Below are 13,956 nucleotides of genomic sequence, written 5' to 3' on the forward strand. Positions count from 1 at the left end.
AGACAAATTAGAGAATTGGGCCAAAAGAAATCTGATGAGGTTCAACAAAGACAAGTGCAGAGTCCTGCACTTAGGACGGAAGAATCCAATGCACCGCTACAGACTAGGGACTGAATGGCTCGGCAGCAGTTCTGCAGAAAAGGACCTAGGGGTTACAGTGGACGAGAAGCTGGATATGAGTCAACAGTGTGCTGTTGTTGCCAAGAAGACCAATGGCATTTTGGGATGTATAAGTAGGGGCATAGCGAGCAGATCGAGGGACGTGATCGTTCCCCTCTATTCGACATTGGTGAGGCCTCATCTGGAGTACTGTGTCCAGTTTTGGGCCCCACACTACAAGAAGGATGTGGAAAAATTGGAAAGAGTCCAGCGGAGGGCAACAAAAATGATTAGGGGACTGGAACACGTGACTTATGAGGAGAGGCTGAGGGAACTGAGATTGTTTAGTCTGCGGAAGAGAAGAATGAGGGGGGATTTGATAGCTGCTTTCAACTACCTGAAAGGGGGTTCCAAAGAGGATGGCTCTAGACTGTTCTCAGTGGTAGCAGATGACAGAACAAGGAGTAATAGTCTCAAGTTGCAGTGGGGGCGGTTTAGGTTGGATATTAGGAAAAACTTTTTCACTAGGAGGGTGGTGAAACACTTGAATGCGTTACCTAGGAAGGTGGTGGAATCTCCTTCCTTAGAAGTTTTTAAGGTCAGGCTTGACAAAGCCCTGGCTGGGATGATTTAGTTGGGGATTGGTCCTGCTTTGAGCAGGGGGTTGGACTAGATGACCTCCTGAGGTCCCTTCCAACCCTGATATTCTATGATTCCCCGCCTGGAGCCCTCACACCCCTGCACCCCAACCCTCTGCCCCAGCCCTGAGCCCCCTCCCACACTCTGAACCCCTCGGCCTCAGTTCCACCACATGAATTTTGTTATGTGCACCAATATGGAGGTGATGTGTGACATATTGGTATACATAACAAAATTCATTCTGCACAGGTGTGGGAAATATTAGCGGGAACTCTGATCATCACCCTTGACAAAGTAAAGCTGTCACTGAGGGCTGACACCTCTCATGGAGGGTGCACTGATCTGCGCCTTGAAACAGGCTAAATCTCCAGTTCTCTTTTAGCCTCCCATGCAGCTCCGGGGTTAACCTGGCATCATTCAAGGCTCACATTTGTTTACGAAAGAATCGCACACTTCATTGCTTATGTAGGCCAAACTGCACCCCCAGCCAGGCCCTCGCTCTCACTAGAGCCACCCACCACAAAATCAGTCCCCCGAGTGCCCATTTTCTGCTGCAGCCACAGGACATTTTTTGATGTCCTAACCCCAAGTCTAAGAACACTGTCTCACCCCTGTATCCAGAGTCATTCTGCCCCCCTGCCACAGGCCTCTGTGAGGTCGCTACCTCCCCTGTGTACCCTGAGTGACCAAATGGCACTCTGGAGGCCTGGCTTTTCTGATTTCCACCAGAATCAACAGGGCTCTGCCCTTTTGTGCCTAGAACATTCTGTGAAATTTTGGAATTGATCCGATGCAGTTTTCAAAAGATATTGCATTCCAGTCAGACAAACAGAGAAATGCCATTGTGTAGAGCGCATCACAAGCACCCTCTCATATGCAAGAGTCACAAGTTTTCAAGACCCATGGATATATTTTTAAAAAACGTTCGAATCATGGAATGTATGACTCCCATGACAAAAAATGCAGCCTTGATAATGGGATTACGGCACCTTTCCATCTGGTTCAAATCCAGACTAGGTTGCTAGTGGTTGCAAGTCATGACCATCTGACATCTGCTTGGTGTCCTGTGGGTAAGGAATTTTTGGTCTCAGTCCTATTCCTTGAGGGCAAGTGTCCAGCTCACAATTGGTACTCCCGGTTGGTACATACAGAGTTTCCACGTCCAAGTCTGCCAATCCTAGACCTTTCTCAAGCATTGAACTATCTAAAAGTATTTGTTTTAATTTTTATTTATGTATCACTCATAATTTATGAAGTTAGGCTTTTAGGCCCAGATTTTTAAAGGTATTTGGGCATTGTGGCACACAGTGTTGCCATATCTAACTGATTTAGGGGCCTAAATCTCATTTGCAAAAGAGATTTAGATACTTTAGGAGCCTAAATCCCACTGGCTCTCAATGAGATATTAGCTTATACGTGCCTAAATTCCTTTCACAAATGAGATTTAAACTCCTATATCAGTTATGCATTGCAACTCTGATCACCACGACACCTAAATACCTTAAAAATCTGGGCCTTCCTCTTTTAGGGATGTCTCTCTCTGTTCATTTCATAATGAATCCAATAATAAATGGAACAAAGAGAACAGATATAGTTAGTATTAAGTCTGTCTAAATGAGTTCCTGAGCAGTGGTAGAAGGGATAAATGTATTGGCTCTGCTACAGATCAGCAGATTCATTTAAGCAGCCTCAGTGCTATTGAAACTCAGAGTGCTCCTTGATTTTAGGGAATACCACAAATACGACTATAATTAGGGAAAAGGTAAAGTTGTCCATATTTTTAATGGCAACCATTGCACTGTCAGAGGTCCCATTACTAGCTGTGCTTGGTTGTACCTTCCTGCAAATCCCCTGTTGATCTCTATCACACCACCACTTGCAGGCCCTGATGGCTTATGCTTTTGGAAGAAAGCTTTTATGATTATTCTAAAGATCATTCCAATACTGTACTATGGCATAACACAAAGGGGCACATTTTTAAAGGAGTCTCAACTTGCAATTTACAGGTATACTTTAAATTCCAGAATTAATTCTGAGTGTAAATGCTAGCATTCAGTGTGCACAGTCAGGTACTTAGATTGGCCGGCTAGCATCTGCACTGTTAATTAGACCCCAATTTTGCATATACTTAAATCTCATTGACTTCAATAAAACTTAAGCACATGTTTAAGTGCCTTGTAAAATTAAGGCCTTAATTATAGACTCAACACTTCATTCACAGAACTTGAGTCCAAGTTTATAAATCGGGCACCAAGGATTGTAGCTGTATACATAATATACAGTCTAAGATTTTTTTTTTCTTGAACTAGGCAGCTGAAAGTAAACAGTAAGGTGTTTTGAAAGTATGTTACCTCTACATGAGGGTTTCTTACAATTAAACTCAGCTAGCCAAATTATTTTAAAATTTCCTAAAAGATCATTACCATATATCCTTTTAGGAGCAGGACTGACATAAGCACTTACACATCATATCAGCAAAGCAGAGCATAAATCTTTTGAGTCCTGAAAAGGTTCTTTGGCTGTGATATTTTTTTTCCTACAGAGTAACAGTGTAATCTTCAAGCAAACAGAAAGCATGAAGGAGAGATTAAGTGAAGGGCAGATTTATTTTTCACCCATGTAAATGCATTCACCTCCTGGAACAAACATCAAGTTATTCCTTCCCATTCCAGAGTCTTCCTGTTATTATAGCTTCTGGAAGGAAAATCCATCTGAAAAGACGATACTTTTAAAATATGTTTTATAGATATATACATACTTATTTGTACATGTAGCCCCAGATGCCCTCCTTTATTGTGAATTACGTTTACACTTGGCTTGGATATTAGGGATATTTTAAAAGCAGGTAGAGAGATAATTGCTTGTTCTAAATAGGGATGGGAGAATTGGTCCCAGAAAAAAAATGACTCAACACCACATCCCATACATCAAAGGATACCAAATTTGAAAAACTTTGGATACATAGAATACCTCAAGTAGACTTTGACCTTTGTTGAAATCCAGGATGCAGTTTCAGCTGGTCTTTAAATCTCTGGTAAATTGGTTTCTGTCTACAGATCCCACAGGTTCTAGGGCTTCTCCTAGCAAGGGCTCAGACAATTATTCTCTGACTGGGCACCCAAGATTAGTCGTGGACACTTTTGAAAATTGGAGCCTAAATGTCAAGTACACCAAATTTATTTAATTAATGGCTAATTGTAGCTGAAAACAAGTCATGTTATTACCTAACTTTAGTCATACACAATATTTTATGGACTTAGGCGCCAATTCCCCAAAGGGGCTTGTTCTGTATAGACCTTTGCACTTGTTGGAGAAACCACTGAAGACAGATCTGCCATTTACTGCATAAATGACAAAGTAAATCAGAGCTTAAATAGATATTTTCAGCACTTCAGTGACGCAAATAGATATATTAGTTAACTGTCGTCTATGGCATGATATGCGATTAAAAAGAAGAAATAAAATAGAGCAGTGCGTCATGTAAGTACGGGCAAGAAGTGCCGAGCTCTGACCTTCCAAGCAGATTCTATTGATGTGGTTTTCTAAGATCCTCAATAACGATATTATCCAGTAGAAGTAGCAAACAACAAAAAGGAATGAGTCAAAATTTGAGGGAGAGAGAGAGAGAGAAGAAATGATGAAGATTTTGGATTGTTAAAGGGTGAGGGGAGATTAAAACATCATCCCTAAAAACTGAACAGTTTAAGGTCCTGATTTTGCAAACTCAACGGGAACTCATGTGGGTGCAATCAAAGAATCATAGGAATGTAAAACCAGAAGGTACCTCAAGAGTCATTTAGTGCAGACCTCTGCACTGAGACAGGACCAGGTTTATCTAGACCAACCTTGATAGATGTTTGTCTAACCCAGAGTGGGCAAACTTTTTGACCAGAGGGCCACATCTGGGTATGGAAATTGTATGGCGGCCGTGATGCTCATGAAATTGGGGTTCGGGTGCAGGAGGGTGTGAGGACTCTGGCTGGGGGTGCGGGCTCTGGGGTGGGGCCAGAAATGAGGAGTTGAGGATGCACGAGGGGGTTCTGGGCTGGGGCAAGATGTTGGAGTGCGGGGGGGGGGGGAGTGAGGGCTTCAGCTGGGGATGCAGGCTCTGGGATGGGGCTAGGGATGAGGGGTTTGGGGTGCAGGAGAGTGGTCCGGGCTAGGATCAAGGGATTTGGAGGACAGGAGGGGATCAGGGCTGGAGCCGCACCAGTGCTGAGCAGATTGGGTCCATTACCTCCCATGTTTATAGATGACACACCTGTTGAAACACCCCAGAATGATATTACCGTTTTTTGCAACCGCATCACAGTGTTGGCTCATATTCAATTTTTGATCCACTATAACCCCCAGGCCTTTTTCAGCAGTGCTACTCTCTAAACAGTTATTCCCTATTTTGTAGTTGTGCATTTGATTTTTCCTTCCTAAGTGGACTCGTCTTTATTGAACTTCATCTTGCTGATTTCAGGCCAATTCTCCAATCTGTCAAGGTCGTATTGAATTATAATACTGTCCTCCAAAGTGCTTGCAACCCCTTACAGCTTGATGTCATCAGTAAATTTTGTAAGAATACTCTCCACTCCATTATCCAAGTCATTAATGAAAATGTTTAGTAGTATTGGGCTGACCCCTGCAGGACCTCAATAGAAATGTCCTCCCAGTTTGACAGTGAACCGTTGATAACTACACTTTCACTACAGTCTTTCAACCAGTTGTGCATCCACCTTATAGTAATTTCATCTAAACCATATTTCCTCAATTTGCTTCGGAGAATGTCATGTAGGAATGTGTCAAAAGCCTTACTAAAATCCAGCTATATTATGTGCTTCTGCACTATCCACTATAGCAAGAACCCTGTCAAAGAAGGAAATTAGGTTGATTTAACATGAGTTATTCTTGAGTAATCCATGTTGGATATTACTAATCACCCTATTATTCTCTAGGTGCTTTGAAATTGATCATTTAGTAATGGTGCACAATGAATTGAAGGATAGAATTGATTGCATAAGTCAAAAAGTCTTCTATAAAGATTGTCAGTATTAATATTATTTGAACACAAATAAGACAAAAGGAAGAAGTAATGAGATCATCCATGCTTCAGTATTTAACTTAAAAAAAATAAAGAAAGAATCACATTTGGAGCTAGATCTAAAGAATCATTGGCCTCATCTTTTTCCCATAAGGAATTAAGTTTTGCCTCAAGGAATTTCTTTTCATCATTCCAATCCACAAATACATATTCAGTATCTTCAAACTGTACCTAAAATTCATCATGAAAATTTAGTACAGTAAATGCTCCAAACACATTCATAAATCCTCTTTTAACAACTCAACCCTCTTTCTTCTACTCTGTGCAGCATGAATAATATCAGGAAACATACGGACTCTTTGTCTATTTCAATCCACAGGTTTCCCCCTCCCCCCTTATTTACCAAGACCCATTTTTATTACCTTGAACAGGTAAAACCTGTGATTAAGGAACAGTAACTATCTTCTAAACTTCTAAACTTATGTTCTTCTAAACTTTTAGTGGTTTTCCCAAGGTAAAAAGTGGCAACTGCAAAAAACCCTGGAAACTGAAAAGCTTTTTGAAGATTCATATCTGATATTTAAAAGTTCTGATCCCTTGGATATTCTGCTATTAGTTCCCATGATAAAACCTACATACAATCTATACTCAAACAAAACTCCTGTTTACTCCATGGAACTTTGAAGACTGGAACATTTTGGTTTAGTTCTGTGTGAAAGATTTGGCTGGATATCTTCCAATAACTTTTCTAAGGGCACAGAATTTGTACCTTTCGTACTTTTAGTTGATTCTCAGTGATCTCTAATTTTCTAACTATGAAAAGCATTTTCTTTAATAAGACTGGATGTTATTAGCTTTAACAGTTATAGCACCAAATTCTTCTAGGTTATACCCATGCAGTCCCAGTGAAGAGGATGTTCTTATAGCCACTGTGTGGGAGGAGTGAGGACAGTGGAAGAGTGAAGGGGAAATCAGAATAGGGTATGGGAAGGTGCAGAAACCATCAGGAAAGCACACTTAGACAACCAGGCGGCCAGCTTTAGACACCCAGGGAGAAGTTCACATCCTCTGTACAAACAGCAACTAAAGGAGCTGTGCATGGATGGAATTTCATTCATAACTCAAAGAGTGTAAAAAGAAAAGGAGTACTTGTGGCACCTTAGAGACTAACAAATTTATTTGAGCATAAGCTTTCGTGAGCTACAGCTCACTTCATCGGATACATTCAAAGAGTGTAGGGCATCCACAGCCCCTCTCCTCAGCCGCTGCTTCGGCCTCTGGACTGGACCTCTGTTACCCTCAAGCCCCGTATCTGGGTCCATGATTCCATGGTGTGCATATATCCACTAGCAGTCTGCCTATTTGTTTACAGCCCCATATGCAGCTCTGCACATTGCTGGAGGACCTCCATTCCGCCGCATGGGCTCTCCACAGCCTGTCCTCCTGTGCAGGGAAACACAGAACTAGTACTGCAGTTCAGGCTTTAAGTTCCCACCAACGGGGTAGGAAGCAGAATTTCATTCTTAGAGACTACTGGTTTGAAGAGACAATCCTGGTTAAATTCCCAATTGCTTGTGCTTTGATTTGGCAAAGGTGTTGCTATAGAAAACAAATGTCTTGCTTTTGTATAAAAAAGCTAATTCCCGGAATGACTGCTGCCAGAGGGACAGAGCAAACAAAAAGGGAGAGGTCAAGGGTCACCTTGCCCAGTCAAGCTGGCACACACCCCGGGAGTTGTTCAGCATTCCTTGGCGATCACTATAAGAAAGCCAGCAGTGGGATTGCAACTTTGTCATTGCAGGGCTAGATCCTCAGCTGGTGAAGCGCCACTGAAATCAATGGGAGTTTGGCACCTAGGTGCTTTTGAAAAATCTCACTAGGCATGCGTCTGCCTCTTCAGAGGCCCAACTACCGTTACAAGTCTGCCCCGTGTACTTAGCCCGTCTCTAGATGGGAAATAAGAGGGCTGTGTACTAATGTGGTCTGCAGGAGTCTCCCCTTGACCATGTGGTGTCAGCAGAATTGTATCATGGCTCCAGTAGGCCCACATTTTCATATATAAACACTTAGCTGTGGCTAGGGAAGAGGACAGCTAGTGGCCCTCACATAGTTGTGGGTCCACATGCTGGTTCCCCAAACTCTCCCAGTTTCACTGTGGGAGTGGAGTGCCATACATACAAAGCGGATGGTGGGAGCATACATTTATCCCACCGCAACCACAAAATGCTAAGGGGGAGAATGAGCTGTGAGTGAACCATATGAAATAGTTGCTACTTACTCCCCTGGGCTCCAGCAGGAAGATCTAAACTACAGCACAGGGCTGGAATGGTTAAACCGCATTCTTCTCAGAGTCCCCATTACGAGAAAAAACCCTCATTTTCAGCCAGTTGAAAATCCACTATTCTACAAAAGTGCATTTATCTGCAGGAAACAGAGCTTTTCTAAAGTGGCTTACTTTGGACAGATCACAAGAACGATAACCACAAAATATGCTTTCTGTAGGCCTTCCAAATTATCACAAAAAAATTATTGACAACAAAAAATTTGAAAAAAATGTTAAGTCACATGGGTAAACGTGAAGTGGGTTTAAGGATGTGGAATTTGGTCTAACTACAAAAATGACAAATTCCAGTTATTTAAAGATAGAACAAATTAATAAGAAGCAATACAAGAAATCAGATACCTTCTCAAGGGAAAAGACCAAATGTACAACAAGTAGAGTGTCTCGAAAACTCAGAAGCCTTGTTTTGTTTATTAGTAATGCATTATTATCAAATATTTGCATTACTGTAATGCCTTTAGTAATGCATTATTATCAAATATTTGCATTACTGTAATGCCTAACCAAAATAGGAGTCTGATTGGTTTAGGCACCGTACAAACACATAGAAAGAGACAGATCTTGCCCCAAAAATTACAGTCTAAATAGACAAGACAGATAAAGCGTGGAAGGGGAAACAGAGACACAGAGAGGTGATTTGCCCAACGTTACTCAGCAGGTCAGTGGGAGAGGCCAGAACAAAGTAGATCTCTTGAGCTCCAGTACAGTACCCTATCCCCGGACCACAGCCAGGGCATGGGCAGTCAGGCCTAGTAAGTGAAGCCAGAGTCAGGTCTAGTAGGTAGGGCCAGAGCCACAGGTCTGGGCTGGAGTCAGAGGCCAGGAACCAGAGAAAGGCAAATGAGCAAGGTCTATTGTATCAGCCAGCTGGGGATCCACCTAGCTGCACAGACAAATTCCTAGTGTTTCCTCAAGACTTAAGCAGTGTGCTTGGACCAATCGGAGACCCTGAAAGCACTGCGAATCAGGCCGTCTATAGGCAGCACAGTGGTCTGCCAGAACTGGCAGGTAGCGGTGTGGGTGTGGTAGTCACCCAGGGATCAGCAGACCCAGCTTCTAGACCATGGATCCTCACACAAACTACCTCCAAATAATGTCTAGACACTTGTTTTAGCAAAGATATGAATCAGGCTACCTGTTTGTGGGCCGCAAACCATCCAAACTTGATAGAAAGTGATCCAAATGAAGCTACTCATTACAGAACTTCAACAAAGCAACGTGCTATTTATCAACACCTGGGTTAAAATAAATCAAAGGGAACTGTCATTTATCTTAGCCAATGTGACCTACTGGACTAAGCGTGTGGCTAGTAGCCAGGAAGAACTCTTGAGCTCTAGTCCGGTTCTGCCCCACTGCGTGACTTTTGAGAAGCCATGTAGAGGGCATTGAACTCCTATAATTCCCCTTGATTTCAATGTCATTTTTATTAGGCACCCGAACATGTCTTAGGATCAGGCCATTAACCTCTCTGTAACTTTCTTTTTCCACCAGTAAAATGGGGATGAGTATTTGCCAACCTCTATGAGGTACTGTGAACGTTAATTGCTTTAGTTGTTTGCACAATGTTTTGGAGACGTGATCTTTCTCCCATGGACATCAATGGGAATTTTGCATTGATTTTAATGGAAGTGGGACCAGAACATTTTTTCTAAATAACTATATAATTTGTAACAGCCAATATATTTAATGTGTTTCACTTTTTTTTTTCAGCTTGAGAACTGATGATGAAGAGATTGCAAAATTCTTCAATGTATTCATTTTTTGTAATTATTTTTAAACTCCTGAGCAAGTCACTCTGTAGAACATTTGGGAACATTCACAATTTGTAGTGCGTTGCTTAGTATCTGAAGTCAAATGGTACCATTTCTCTTCTCTGATTGGATGAAATCAGTAACTACTGAAATCAGTAACTAACAGCACAAACGGCAAACTTGACAATACAATATACAGTATGAAATTTCTTTTTAGCAAATATCTGCATGTTCAAGCTTACTGTTCACTAGTATTCCTGCTTCTAAAGTTCAAGCACATCCATGTTCCAAGAAATTAATATGAAAATTACAGATATAGTCAAATGGAGAATTCCTTTCAAATTTACACAAAAAAAAAATCCACCATTAGCTCTATTGTTAACTATTATGTAATGGAACAAATTCTACTCTCAAATGAACCTTTGAACTCAAGCACTTTGAACATGTGCAGCTTGAGAGCAGAAGTTGACTCAATCCATCTGAAGTTAATGAGGTAACGTACTGGTCATATCCTTCTACTCTGGACAGACAGAGTGAAAACTTCAACACACGACTCCAATTTTAGATAACAAAAGCAATTAAGGTCTGATCCAGAACCTTTTGAAGACAATGGCAAGATTTCCATGCACTTCAATGGGCACTGGCTCAGGCCCTTAATTTGGATTTTTTGGAGGGTGAGGTGTGCAGGTCAGAATATAACATCACCAGCTTGTTTTCAAAGGTCAACGTCTCTATTCCACTCCTCTAGGGAAGCTTTGTAAGAAACTGATCAGGGCAAATAATTCCAGAATGGGGACCTGACTCTTCACCCAAAACCCCAGCTGAAGCCAATCTTTTATTTTTCAAGATTCAACGAGTTTAGCTTTTGTTTTCATTTCAGTTTTGGCAGAGCTCTACACTGCTGGGTTGTGGCTGAAGGCAGAAGTATCTCCACTTGGTTCAACCCCCATCTCCCTGCCTACACCTCCATCCCTGTTCTCAGCAACACAGGACACCATGAGCACACGATGGCATCATGTTGAATACAGATTTAATTTCAAGATTTTGGTCTTGATATTTAAAGCCCTCCACTGGATTAACCCAGGCACTCTCTATAGGGCAGTGACCATCCACAACAGCTGTGTTTGTGTATGTTCCCTTTCACCTACAAGGGCCACTCTTAAGAGTGCAGAAGACAGAACTTTCTCAGCACCTTGAGTCTCCTTATATCCTTTCTTGTATCTTAGCCATAAGACCACCCTTTCTTGTGTCCTCATTCTAATGCAATAAACAGCTCTTCTGGGAGTATACACTGCAGATAATTCCCCTAGACCCTGATGTCACCATCCCAATCTGAAAATGAGTTTAACATTTTTCACTACTTAAAAAAAAAAAGACATTTTGAACTTTTTGCAATCGTTGCAGAAAGGCCAAACTCCAAATGCTTGCTAGTTGAATGTCAAAAGAAAGCACTATGTGCAACTCTGTTTATACCCAAATAATCTGTGGAAGTCTTTCACAATGAAGTGACTGTAACCCTTTGGGAAAGTTTCACTCAGTTTCGGTAAATGGAAGGTTTGGAATCTGTGGTTTCTGACATTTGATTTATGAGTAAAATAGAATGTCTCCATGCTGGGAAACAATTTAACATTGGAAGGCATCATTGCTTATGTAACAACCTTATTTTAAAATCAACAAAATGCCCCCACAACAGAGACAATGGGTTCAATCTATGTAGAGAGATATGGTCCCCATTATCAAAGTATCTGAGCACCTCACAATTTATCCTTACAACAACCCCTTTACACACAGGGAACTGAGACAGTTCCAACTCTGGGTAGGGCTACCCTGCAATCAGAGGTATGACTGCAGCACGTATAGACCATAGGGTGATCAGACAGCAAATGTGAGAAATCAGGACAGGGGGTGGGGGGTAATAGGAGCCTATATAAGGAAAAGACCCAAAAATCGGGACGTCTGGTTACCCTATATAGACATAATCAAGCTAGCTTTGATCTAGCTTGCTCAAATAACAATAGCAGTGAAGCCACAATGATATGGGTTGTAAAAACCCACCTGGGATCCTAGCTATGTACTTGAGTGGCTACCCTGTCCTGAAGTCCATGCTTCCATGAGGTCACTGCTATTGATACCTGAGCTAGCTCTACCAAAACTAGCTCAGGTATGGCTATAGGTGCTGCTGTCACACCTCTGATAGCAGTGTACACAGACCCTATGTGACTTGCCCAAGAACATACAGAAAGATCTGTGGCAGAGCAGGGAATTTAACCTTCATCTTTGAAAACCCAAGCTAGCACCACAACCACTGGCACAGCCTTCTTCCCAGGGGATGGGTTCTCAACTGGCCGGTGTAACTCCATCAAAATCAAGGGATCTATGCTGATTTACATCATCTGAGGATCTGGCCTTTATCACTTGTAATAAGTTTTCATCTCCTTTTATTTGAATGAGTCAGGCTCCTGGCCCCTTTTCCCTATCCAGGCTGCGAAGAACAGCCATTGATTTCACCAGTAGTTACTTGTATTCTGCAGTAGGAGGTAGGCAAAGCAGTGGGCAACCGAATTCCAACCTGTAATATTTTAGGTCAGTCAAGTAATGAACACTTTTAAATCACATGATGCTTACTTTTGACAGTGTTTAATGAACATGCACCTTTACCTTTCATACCCAATGTATTCAAATGTATAGTACACAACACAAAAGAGCAGCCATCCCAAGCTCTGGGCACCCTTGAAAAACTCTTAAAAATACATCTAATAAAATACATTGACTCCAACATTTATCCACCAACAACACTAACCAAGCAGTAATATAATGCAACAGACCTTGAACAAACATTGCTAACAAACCACCACCAGAATTCCCTTCCAACCTCTCCCCAACCTCACCCCACTCCCAAATCCCTATAAGTCAGAGAGTAGAGATGAACAAATATAGGCTGTTCCCAACCATGAGGAAGCAAACAAAAGCCTGAATTTTGTGTTTTACACACACACATGCACACACCCTACACGTTGCCAGCTCTCCAATGTTAACATAAATCTCTGAATATTTGGTGTTTTTCTTAAATCCCCAACTCCTGGAATCAAGTCATCACATGAGAATTGGAGCTTTCATTTAAAAAACAAAACAGAACAAAAAGTCTCTTAATCCACCCAAATTTCTTGTTCTTGTCCTTGTGGAGAAAAACTGGAAAATGTGATTGAACTGGAAAATGTGTACCCTAAAGGCTCAGAAACTGGAAGGCAAAGAAAAAGAACCCAAAATGTTTTATTTAATAAATATCTCATAATTTTAAAGCTACTCATGATTATGTTAGGCCTGCCTCAGGATATTTGAATGCTTGGTGCTGGGAGTACTGAGCACACTTCAGAATTTGGTATGCTGCTCACAACAAATAGCAGACTTCCCCCCATTCCCAGGAAATATTTGTTAGCAGAGTCTTCTCATGAGATCTCATATTAATATTACCAGTAGTTCATTACCTCCACAAAATATTTATACAGCATTTATTAGGACTTGCTTATTTTAAAAATTTAGGAGCACTATCTGCAAAAGCATATCTTTTCCACTGACATTTAAAAAGATGTAGCTCAACATAAAGTAGTTTTGAACTTCATCCAGTTTTTACCTCTTTAAAAAAAGAATGAGAGAGAGAGAGAGAGATGCTTTTAAGGTTTCCGGATGAGGGTGTAGTACAACATTAAAGTCTTTCCCCTGGGAAGTTAAAGCAACGATGGTCTGTGTTCCTGGAATGTCTCTGATTACTGCATAAACTTCCCCAGACAGAAAACATGTTAATAGTTTGACTATAAGCAAATTACCAAATTTGGCTTAATCAAAAGCTACAAAAAATGCATGATGTTGACTTAGGGCCTGTTTCGAAGTCCACTGAAGTCAATAGGAGTCCTTCCATTGCCTTCAAAGGGCATTAGATCACGCTCTTAATTTCACAGCACTTACAGCACAGAATAGAAATGTGGCATTCTCTAATGCCTTTCAAACTCAAGGAGAACCAAAGTGTTTTATCAGCTAGAGGGTAGTTTAGAAAACAGAAAGTTTCTATAACTGAAGAAGATTTAATTGGAAATGTACAA

Source organism: Natator depressus, chromosome 2, assembly GCF_965152275.1.
Source record: "Natator depressus isolate rNatDep1 chromosome 2, rNatDep2.hap1, whole genome shotgun sequence".
Lineage (NCBI taxonomy): Eukaryota > Metazoa > Chordata > Testudines > Cheloniidae > Natator > Natator depressus.